Below are 11,606 nucleotides of genomic sequence, written 5' to 3' on the forward strand. Positions count from 1 at the left end.
ATAGAGAAATACATATACATTCTTTCTTAAAAATGAGAATTAGAAGGATCTCTAAATTAATGTGCATCCATATTGGATAAATCTTATTATTCAGTCATTCTCATGAACTCAATCAAAATCTGCTAATTGGGCACCATCTTGAAAGATTTCACTCTGAAGAAGAGTGTAGGGACTCTACCTTGTTAAGCATCTGATCCCACAACTCTGTGTCGTATTAGTTTTGTGTTAGTAGGTGTGATATGTCTCACTTTAGTCTACCCATTGGCTCTTACTGTTCTCTTGTATTTAAATTATTCCAGTGGTATGGGATCCTTTTTAATCCTCATTATATGTGGCTTGAGCATCATTAAGAAGTATGAAAAAGATGTCCTTTCAGGAATTCACTTATATATGATCAAAATTAGCGAAGTTAGTCTACGGGATACCTAACTGGTTGACATTCCCCGTTTCCACTTTCACCAGTTCCTGAGTAAGAGTCACATATAGCACAAGGAAGTATAGAAATTCTCTTTTGATTTCTCCATTGAGAGGTTTTGGACAGATAACCATTTGCAAAGCTGCTTAAAACACATACAAGAAGGAGTACCTGGGGGGCTCAGTTGGTTAAGTGTCTGCTTTCAGCTTGGGTCATGATCCCGGGGTCCCAGGATCAAGCCCTGGATTGGGATCCCTGTCAGTGAGGAGCCTATTTCTCCCTCTCCCTCTGCCCCTCCCCACTGTTCTTGTTTTCGCTCTCTCAAATAAATAAATAAAATCTTTAAAAAACAAACACACATGCGCACACACACAGGGGTGTGTGGGTGGCTCAGTGGGTTAAGCCTCTGCCTTTGGCTCAGATCATGATCTCAGGGTCCTGGGATTGAGCCCTGCATCGGGCTCTCTGCTCGGAGCCTGCTTCCCTCTCTCTCTCTCTGCCTGCCTCTCTGCCTACTTGTGATCTCTGTCTGTCAAATAAATAAATAAAATCTTAAAAAAAAAAAAAGCACATACACACAGCAGCAGTGGCATCTATTTGCAACAGGGGTAGTCATGGAACAAAGAAAGTATTCCAAAATGTGTGCATGACTTGCTCACTGTACCTTGGCAGTGACCTAGCTGAAACCTCAGATGGTCCTGCTCAATGGCATTGTGTGTTGGTTCACAGCTGGAGCCAGGTCAATTCTCCAGGCTGATGTGCCATATTTTGACATCTTATGAATTTTTATGTAAGTCCACTCTTTGTTTACTTTTGTTTAAGGTTTAAGATTATGTAAAATATCTTTATATAGTACTTCTGAGGAGTTACAGTTTTATTTTTTACATATGTGATAATCATTTCCTTCTATCAATGATCTGATGAAAAGGCAGATTTATTTTTAAATGTAATTTAAAAATTGAACCAAAAATCCACTAAGGGTTTATATATTTTCAAAATATATTAGATATTAATGGGGGTATAGCTCAGGGGTAGAGCATTTGACTGCAAAATATATTAGATATTAAAATAATGGTAGGTTAATATGCACATTCTACAAAAGTACTTAATTTCCTACTATAGCATGAAAAAGCCTAAACTCATGACCTATGTAATTATACATATTTACTTTTTTACTTATGAGAAATAGACTTAAGTTACTGATACGATGTTTGTACAAATTATAACTGTGAGTATCTCTCACCTTTTATCATTTTCTTTTTGGAAAATTTTCGATTTGAAAAATAAAATCCACACCCAATGATGAAATAAGAAAATCATTCTTGGGAATATGTATAATGGCTGTTCATAGTCTTGTGCAGCTGTTATTTTATTTTATTTAAATATCATGATTTTAAAGAGACCCTGTCATCCCGGGAGACGCGATGCATGCAAGCATGTTGTATAGCTGTTCTAGGAGTCAAAGCAAATCCCAGTTTTATGGCCTTAGTTTTTAAATCCCAGGAGGACTTTACAGAAAGAGACTGACAAGAGGGACAGGTGGATATTGGCTCCAAGTTGGTGACAAGTTTTCAACCTCAGCTGCATTCTTACCACAGGGGAGTGAAGAGCAGCTGGCAGCCTGGGAGCCACTGTTCTCTGGATGGAATTCTTGTGGCAGAGAGAAGAATGTTCTATCTAGCTCCCCATGCTTTGTGAACAAAGAGCAAAATTTAGGCTATTGAAGCTACTGTGGGATCTAAAAGGGGGCGCTTTACTCCGCCTTCCCTCCCTTACATGTTTTGTATTACAGTCCCAGTGATTTATGTTTAGAAAAGAGTATACTTTCTCAATTTACTGTGAGTCATTGATTTCTCTGAACTCAGGATATCCTTTTAAAGGCCCACCTCCCATATTGGGGAGGTCTGGGGCAAGAATATAAAGAAAAAGATCCACAACTTGTATATCTAAATATCTACGAGTTATAATCAAGTTGACAAACTGTTAAGTAAGAGATGTTCTCTCTCCTAATTTGGACTGTTCTAGTAGAGACTGGAGGTGTGAAGGGAGCCAGGCCCCCTAGCCCCCTTGTCCTTCTATCTCTGTCCCCCCAAAAGCTAGGGGCTTCATATGTGTGTGTGGACACCCCAACCCACATATCCAGGCTCCATCCACACCCCCTTTCTGACAGCTGCTCCTTGGTCACTCTTAGGCCTAGAAATTCTGGAAGCAGGTTGAGGATAATTTGGATGAGGAATTCTGTGGTCCTAGGGTTCAGAAGATGGTCCAGAAGAGAAAGCTCAGGCTCTGAGGGGGCACATCCCTTTTGCTTGCAACATGGCGACGGGTAGGGCTGGAAGAGGCCCAGAGCAGGGCCCTCCACAGCAAGGGGCTCACAACAAGGGACCCTTTACCTTGGTCTAAGGACAATACTCTTCTTTGAAACCTCAAAGTACATAATATTGTTCCTGCTATGGCCAGATAGGGAGGACGGCTTTGTGGCTAACTTATAAGTTCTCCATTTAATTAAGAATGGTTAAAGCCAGTACTTATTACCTGGTGTTTATGACCCATCTGCCCTCAACCTGGGAATAATTTCAGTATGGACAAAGTAAAGGCTTTACTGCTGCACATAAAATATAAAACCCAGTGGTTCAACATGGAGATTATTCTTCCCCTGCATTTCTATAGGCTTTGGAAGGGTGAGTGCAAATGTGGAATGGCCTCCTTTCAGTTAGCTATATTTGACAGGACTTTGGTCTGAAAGGTAAAAGGCAACCATTATTCTAATCCTATAAATAAGGCAACTTGGAAAAGCCTTTCACTTAATGGTTACTTCATATACACAATAAACTAGGAAAGGAGCCAGTAGCAGATGTCAGAGTTCTTACCTGTGCTTAGTAATCAGGGACATACAGGTTGAGATAGAACACAGAACCCAAAAGATCTGCAGAGTATTGCCTCTTCGTTTATCTAATAGAAATTTGAAAGAAAGAGCAGAGACAGGAATCCCTATTTGCATTATTCACAGAATCACCCATAAATTAGTGGCATGATGGAGGCGAAAAACCCCACATAGTGTTAGTAAGAAAGCTAATGTTACATAGATTTTTACTTTAAGGTCCAGGGGGACCCAGCCAAGTGGAAAAAGAGCTGAGTTATGGTGGAAACCAGTCACCTTGTTAAAACTGAACAACCAGGTGTTTAGGAAAAGAATGGCATGAGAGACTGGTTTCTTTCTGGCTGAACACAACTGTTCACTGTGAACACAGAGAAAAGGAATCTTTGTTACATGCATAGAGGAAGATAAAAATCTGTGTATTTGGATGTTTTTTAAATACTAACTTCACAAGTCTATTTTGGGTTTCACGATATAGTCAAGGAGAGCTGCATTTTGAGCTCTAATTATGCTCTACTCCCTGTAACGACTTTAGTTGGAGTATTTGTTTCAGTTCGCAGTCTACAGCAGCTTAAACTGGGATAAATGTGTGTGTAGGTGTAGGATATATTCATTTTTCCTACATGATTTTTTTTCCCTAAAGAAAGAAATGAATAGATACAGATCATTCTCACTCCAAAATAAAAACCTTCAGTGAATGTTATGACAGTGGATGAGAGATTCAGGGTAAATGATTATAGATCTTGGCTTTTAAGAAATAGTACAGTGACGGGTTCCTGGTGGCTCAGTTGGTTAAGAGTCTGCCTTCAGCTCAGGTTGTGATTCCAGGGTCTCCTGGGATCAAGCCCCACACCAGGGTCCTTTCTCAGCGGGGAGTCTGCTTCTCCTTCTCCCTCTGCCTCTCTCCCCTGCTTGTGCGCACTCTATTGCTCAAATAAATAAAATCTTATTTTTTTCCTTAAAGCTTAAAAAATAGTGTAGTGACCTTTGAATAACATGGGTTTGAACTGCACAGGTCCACTTCTATATGTATTTTTTCTGTTAAATATGGAACAATACTGTAAATGTATTTTATTTTTTAAAAACCTTTCCTTTTTTCTAACTTACTTTCTTATAAGAGAATAGTGTCTAATACATATAACATATGACACGTGTTAATGACCGTTTATGCTATCAGCAAGGCTTCTGGTCAACAGCAGGATCTTTGTAGTTAAGTTTTGGGGGAGTCAAAAGTCATATGGCTTTTTGACTGTGCGGGGGTCTGTATCCCTAATTCCCATGTTGTTCAAGGTTCAACCATTTTACCAAATGTACTACTAATAAAATCTGCCCTGAAAAATATAAAGAATATTTACTTTACAAATATAAAACAATACTCTTGAGTGATTTTCTATTGTTTTGGGGAGAAAACCCCTGCATGATCTGGCCCTTCTCTGCCTATCCTGCCTCTTTCCTCAAATCTCTCCCCTTGCTCTGCCCCAGCCACATTGGTTTTCTTTTTGTTTCTTCAACACTGTGCTCCTTTCTTTCTCATTCACTATGTCTGATGTTCTTCCTTCTGTTGGCTAACCTCTGCTTCTCAATTTAAATGTTATTTTCCCAGGGACTTTTCTACACATTACCAGACTGGTTAAGTTTTCTCATCAAACAGTTACATTAAACCCTCTTTCTTTCCTTCTGTGTGCGATAAAAACTTGTATCACAGGAAGATCCTGACTTTTTCCCTGTCAACTGCTAGAGAGTGTGCTAGTCTTTTCATTTCACTTTCCTACCTTCAAGGAGGGTGTTGGGAGACTGTGGGGGAAAGTGGAAGTGGGGAAGAAACTGGGGAGGTGGGAAATGGAGAATAAGTAGAAGTAAGGGGATCAATGTGACCTTGGGCTAGGGGATGAGATGTTCTGTGGCTCAGGGGAGTGAGGCAAGTGACAGAGGAGAGGGAATTTGTGGGAGTGTTGCTGACCATCCATATTTCCTTCCCACTGTGACACAGGAATTACCTGTGAGTTCCTAGACTGCTTTCTTTGCGACAATGCTGAGACTGGATCACATGTGTCTTGGTGTGAACAACATTTCTTAAGGTGTATCATGTTTACATTATACAGTTGTTTGTGTGATTGTTTTTGCTTTTCTTCCCCTGCTCCCAAGAGCACGAGGGCAGGGCTCCTACCTGTATTGTTCATCGCTAACTCCCAAGGCTGTAGGACAGGGCCTGGCCCCATGGCAGACACTCAGCACGTGAGAGCTGAATGGATGAATGACTAAATGAATTCTGTTCCATTCTGTTTTAGATTTCTTATCTCTGGATATCACCCTTGGCCATTGTGGAAAACAGTATGGAGTTTCCTCAAAAAGTTAAAAATAGAATCATCCTACAATCCAGCAAGTGCTCTACTGGATATTTACCCCCCAAAAAACAAAAATACTAATTCAAAGGGATACATGCACCCCAATGTTTATAGTAGCATTATCTACAATAGCCAAATTATGGAAGGTCCCAAGTATTACTGGCTAACGAACAGATAAAGAAGATATATATATATGACTATTATTCACCAATAAAAAAACGAAACCTTGCCATTTGCAACAACATAGGATAGAGCTAGAGAGTATAATGCTAGGTGAAATAAGTCAGTCAAAGAAAGACAAATAAATGATTTTGCTCATTTGTAAAATTTAAGAAACCAAACAAATGAGCAAAGGAAAAAAGAGAGAGAGAGAGAGAGAGCCAGACAAACCAGGAAATGGACTCTTAACTATAGAGAAAAAACTGATGGTTACTGGGGGTGGGGGAGGTTGGGGGGGGAATGGGAAATTAGGGGATGGGGATGTCATGACTCAACATGTCTTATTGATGAGTTCATTTATAAATGAATAAATAGATAAATATCACCTTTGGCCTCAGTGACAAAAGTATGCTCTCCTCAGCCCAAGTTCTCTAGAAGAAGGCATCCTGAGCTGGTTTCCAGACGCTTATAATTAGAAACTTTTAAAATAAGTTATTTTTGTTTTCCTCACCACATTCCTATGATATTAAGAGGTGCAGAGATTGAACATTCATATGGTTCTTGTAGTCGAAATGGAACTCATCAAATACATCCTGTTGGTTTTTAAAAAAGATTTTATTTATTTGACAATGAGAGAGAACGAGCACAAACAGGCAGAGCAGCAGGCAGAGGGAGAGGGAGAAGCAGGCTCTCCACTGAGCAGGAGGTGAGGCTCAAACCCAGACCCTGGGATCATGACTTGAGCTGAAGGCAGACACTTAACTGACTGAGCCACCTGGGGGCCCCAACTTACTTATGTTCTTTTCAAAGTGTATTAAAATATGTCCTGAAATACTCATCTCTTTGGATACATATTAGCTAAGAGTACTGATGAGAAAGATAAAGCTGGGGAGTTTATAAGATGCCTGTCACTTAGTGAAAACTCACTGCAGGCCTAGCAGTGCATTATTGGTTATGCACAGACTACATCATTTAAACTCAAACAGTATTTGGAGGTAGATAATAGGTCCTGATTTTACTTATAGGGAAGCGAAGGCTTTGTGGCTTGTCTGGGACTCCTAAGTTAGGAAATTGTGGAGCTGAAGTTCAAACCTAGATCTGCCAATGCTGGAGCTAATGCTGGTGTGCACACTTATTTATTTATTTATTTTTTAATTTCAAGGAATAAGGGTGCCTGGGTGGCTCAGTGGGTTAAGCCTCTGCCTTCAGCTCAGGTCATGATCTCAGGGTCCTGGGATTGAGCCCCATATCAGGCTCTCTGCTCAGCAGGGAGCTTGCTTCCCCCTCTCTCTCTGCCTGCCTCTCTGCCTACTTATGATCTCCCTCTGTCAAATAAATAAACAAAATCTTAAATTTCAAGGAATAAGCTACCTAGCTTATTAAGAGTTTATTTGACTTATAATTACAACCTTAAGATTGAGTTCACAGTCTTGCTCTACCTTCCTTTTTCCCCAGAGATCACCCCACTTTTCTTGCCCCCAGTCCACACTGTCAATTCTGAGACTTTCCTACTGTTTGCTATATTGTTAGGTAATGACAAAGTATAGTTACCTTCAAAGGATGTCATTGGGGCGCCTGGGTGGCTCAGTTGGTTAAGCATCTGCCTTTGGCTCAGGTCACGATCCCAGAGTCCTGGGATGGAGTCCCGCATGGGGCTCTCTGCTCAGTGGAGAGCCGGCTTCTTCCTCTGCCTGCTGCTCTGCCTTCTCGTGCTCTCTCTGTCAAATAAATAAGAAATCTTTAGAAAAAACAAGATGTTTTAATGTTGGTTGAGTAACTTGACAGAAGTTTAAAACAACACAAACGATTCCACCTCATCCAGGGATTTCTGGTTCTCTCTTCAGTCTACCAGCTACCGCTCTGGGCTAATTACCTGTTGATCTTTATTTTCACTAAAATTCCATTTTGGGCTTTTGTGTTTTCATCCTCTGTTTTATTAGACTTTGGTGTATATCTAGACCATCTAGAAAATTTTCTCCCCACGGAAAGGATCACCCTACCTTCCTCCTGAAAACTCATGGAACAAAATATACAAATCGATGACAGCCATAAAGGGGTCCCAGGGAAAAAAATTCCATATTGTTTTATGCACATACAGAGTCAATTCCATTATTCGTGGCAGTTATGTTCTAGAAAGTAACCACAAAAACAGAATTATTGAATATTGAACCTTGGGGAAATATAAGGTTAGGTTCCTGTGACCTCTGGTCACAACATTTTCATCAACCAATCAATACATAACCTTGTTTTATGTGTGTTTCTGTATAAAGGTACTTTACTTGATATGTAGTTGACTCATTAATGCTGAACTCATGGCCAATCTTACTGTAATTCATGCCTGAATAATGCTTATTTAATGCATACATTTTCTCTACAAGGCACATAGCAGCTTGCACTTAGGAACTCTAGACAGCATTTCATCTTCATGCTTTGGGCTATTTTAAACAGTAAAATTGCCAACAAAAAGCACAAAAAATCTGAAAATCTAAGTAGGCCGAGAAAAGGACACTTATGAGAGCCAAAACATGAAAGCAGTTTCACTTTGTTTGACTCAGCGGGGAACACGTGTGTGAGGCAACTCAAAATGTTCCCCACTCCACTTGTCTCTAAATAACTGTGGAAGGCTATCAGTATTGATTTTGGGGTTATAAATGAATTTTGGTGAACAGGCAAATTTGCAAGTATGGAATCTATAAATGATGAAGACTGATTATATACATATTTACTATTAGTTGATATTTGTTCACCACTTGCCAATGCCAGTAATTATTTTAAGCTTTTAAATCCAAATTATTTAGTTCTCTTAAAATCTCTATAAGGTAGGTATTAATATTTTCTCTGTTTTACGTGTTACAGAAAGAAATGAACTTTCCACAGCTGGTAAGTATCAGAGCAGGGAATGGACCCAGGCAGAGTGGTTCCAGAGCCACAAATGTATTGGGAATGCTATGCTTCCACCTTCTGGGAAAAGTGACAAAAGCAATAACGCTTTTATTCTTTTAAATAAAAAAGGTTTTTTTTTTTTTTTATCATGGCTGATTCCTTTATTCATTTAATTAGCAAAATGTTTATTGTGTATTTACTCTTGTCAGTCCTGTGAAAATTTAGCAGGAAAGAATGACATGGTCTCTGCCATCACACAATTTATAATTTAGTTTATAATTAGATCAGATAATACAAACTGTATAGTTTAGGATTAGTAGCTACATCCTTAGCTAAAAACCAGATTTCAAGTTCTATTTCCAAGCTAAAGAGAATTGCACTTGGAAAGCTATTAGCAAGCTTCCACATATATAAAAACATTTTCTACACTGCAAAGAGCTTTATAAGAGTAAAGGCATATTATTAAAGAGTTGGATTATAGCCACTTCTCTTTGATATTGAATCTATTGTCTACTGGCCTTTAGTCTTCTATGGCAGGGCTCTTCAAAGTGTAGGGTTTTGTTCTTTAAAGTCTAGGGTTTTTCAGTATGGACATGCCTCAAAAAGTTGAAAATAGAGCTACTGTATGAACCAGCAATTGCACTACTGGTATTTACCCCAAAGATACAAAAATAGTGATCCGAAGGGGCACCTGTACCCCAAAGTTTATAGCAGCAATGTCCACAATAGCCAAACTATGGAAAGAACCTAGATGTCCATTAACAGTTGAATGGCTAAAGAAGATGTGATGTATGTATACACAATCAAATACTACTCAGCCATCAAAAAATGAAATCTTGGGATGCCTGGGTGGCTCAGTGGGTTAAGCCACTGCCTTTGGCTCGGGTCATGATCCCAGGGTCCTGGGATCGAGTCCTGCATCATGCTCCTTGCTTGGCAGGGAGCCTGCTTCTCTCTCTGCCTCTGCCTGCCTCTCTGCCTGCTTGTGCGCACGCGCTCTCTCTCTCTGACAAATAAATAAATAAATAAATAAATAAATAAATAATTTTAAAAAATGAAATCTTGCCATTTGAAATGATGTGGATGGAACTAAAGGGTATTATGCTAAGTGAAAGAAGTCAGAAAAAGACAATTATCATATGATCTCCCTCATCTGTGGAATTTAAGAAACAAAACAGAGGATCATAAGGAAAGAGAGAAAAAATTTAAACAAGATGAAATCAGAGAGGGAGATAAACTATAAGAGACTCTTAATCATAGGAAACAAACTGAGAGTTGCAGGAGAGGAGGGAGGTAGGGGCATGGGGTAGCTGGGTGATGGGCATTAAGGTGAGCATGTGATGTAAAGAGTAATGGGTATTATGTAAGACTGATGGATCACTGACCTCTACCTCTGAAACTAATAATACATTATATGTTAATTAATTGAATTAAATTTAAAAAATTGAGAATGTTTGTTTTGAAGAAAAATTAAAAATGATTTTCATTCAATAACAAAAAAATGAAGCCTAGGGTTTTCAGTTGTTTTTTTTCTCTCTCTCTCTCTTTCCTTCTCTCCTTCTTTCTTTTGCCCTTCCTCCCTCCCTCCCTCCCTCCTCCTCCCTTCCTTTACCTTTCTTTCTTTCTTGAAAGAGAGAGCCCATACAGGAGCAGAGGAGGAACAGAGGGAGAGGGAGAGAGAGAATCCTGAGCAGACCCTATGCCCAAAGCAAAGCTCACTCAGGGCCATCTCACAATCCCAAGATCCTGACCTGAGCTGAAATCATGTCGGATGCTTAACTGATGAACCACCCAGGCACACCTCATTTGGTTTCTTTGATCAATATCCCTGAATTTATATTTACTTTGATGTGTTTTAGGAACAAAAGAGCTAGTTGCTTCCATATATATATTTTAGCTAAAAATTTTTTTATGTAAGATTCTCTTTTGGCATTATACCAAAGTGGTCTTTCAAAATGGCCTCAACAGGTACAAATAATCTTTCAGAGGATAGTTAAAAATTTGACATTATAGGGGCACCTGGGTGGCTCGGTGGGTTAAAGCCTCTGCCTTCGGCTCGGGTCATGATCCCAGGGTCCTGGGATCGAGTCCCGCGTCGGGCTCTCTGCTCAGCGGGGAGCCTGCTTCCTCCTCTCTCTCTCTGCCTGCCTCTCTGCCTCCTTGTGGTCTCTGTCTGTCAAATAAATAAATAAAATCTTTAAAAAAAATTTGACATTATAATTAAGATATTTTTATAAGCCTGTATAAAAAAGCTAGATAAAATGAAGCAACTGTTTTGAAAGGAATTGATTCCTGTATTGTCTACATAGAAAAGAAGTAAGATACTTTAATTATATGAAAATTTAGATAAAAGTTTTTTTTTTCCTTTTTCATTTTTTAACCAGTAAAATCCAGAGGTTGCCTTAATTCACGGTTTTATCATTCATACATGTGTTAGTCAATGTCCTGGCAGGAAGAAGATAACATATTTTAACTCTGTTGAAACAGACAGTTTAACAGAGACTATTTACAGAAAGATGGGCATGTGTCGTGCATGGAGTGTTTGTGTCCCAACCCCCTCCCTCTCGCTGGAACGTACACATACTGAAGCTCTAACTTTCAATGTAACTGTATTTGGAGAGAGAGCCCATAAGGAAGCAGTTAAGATTAAATGAGATCATAAGGTTGGGGCCCTGATCCTATAGGATTAGTGTCCTTATGAGAAAGGCCAGAGAGCTCTTTCATTTCTCCTGCCCCTGCCCCCGAACAAAGAAGAGGTCATGTGAGCACATAGCAAGATGGTGGCCCTCTACAGCCCAAGGGGAGAGCCCTTGCCAGAAACCAAACCCTGCTGGATCTTGATTTTGGACAGCTTCCAGGACTATGAGAAAATAAATTTCTGTTTTTTAAGCCATTCAGTCTGTGATAGTTCATGATGGCAGCTCTA

This window comes from Meles meles, chromosome 2, assembly GCF_922984935.1.
Source record: "Meles meles chromosome 2, mMelMel3.1 paternal haplotype, whole genome shotgun sequence".
Taxonomy (NCBI): domain Eukaryota; kingdom Metazoa; phylum Chordata; class Mammalia; order Carnivora; family Mustelidae; genus Meles; species Meles meles.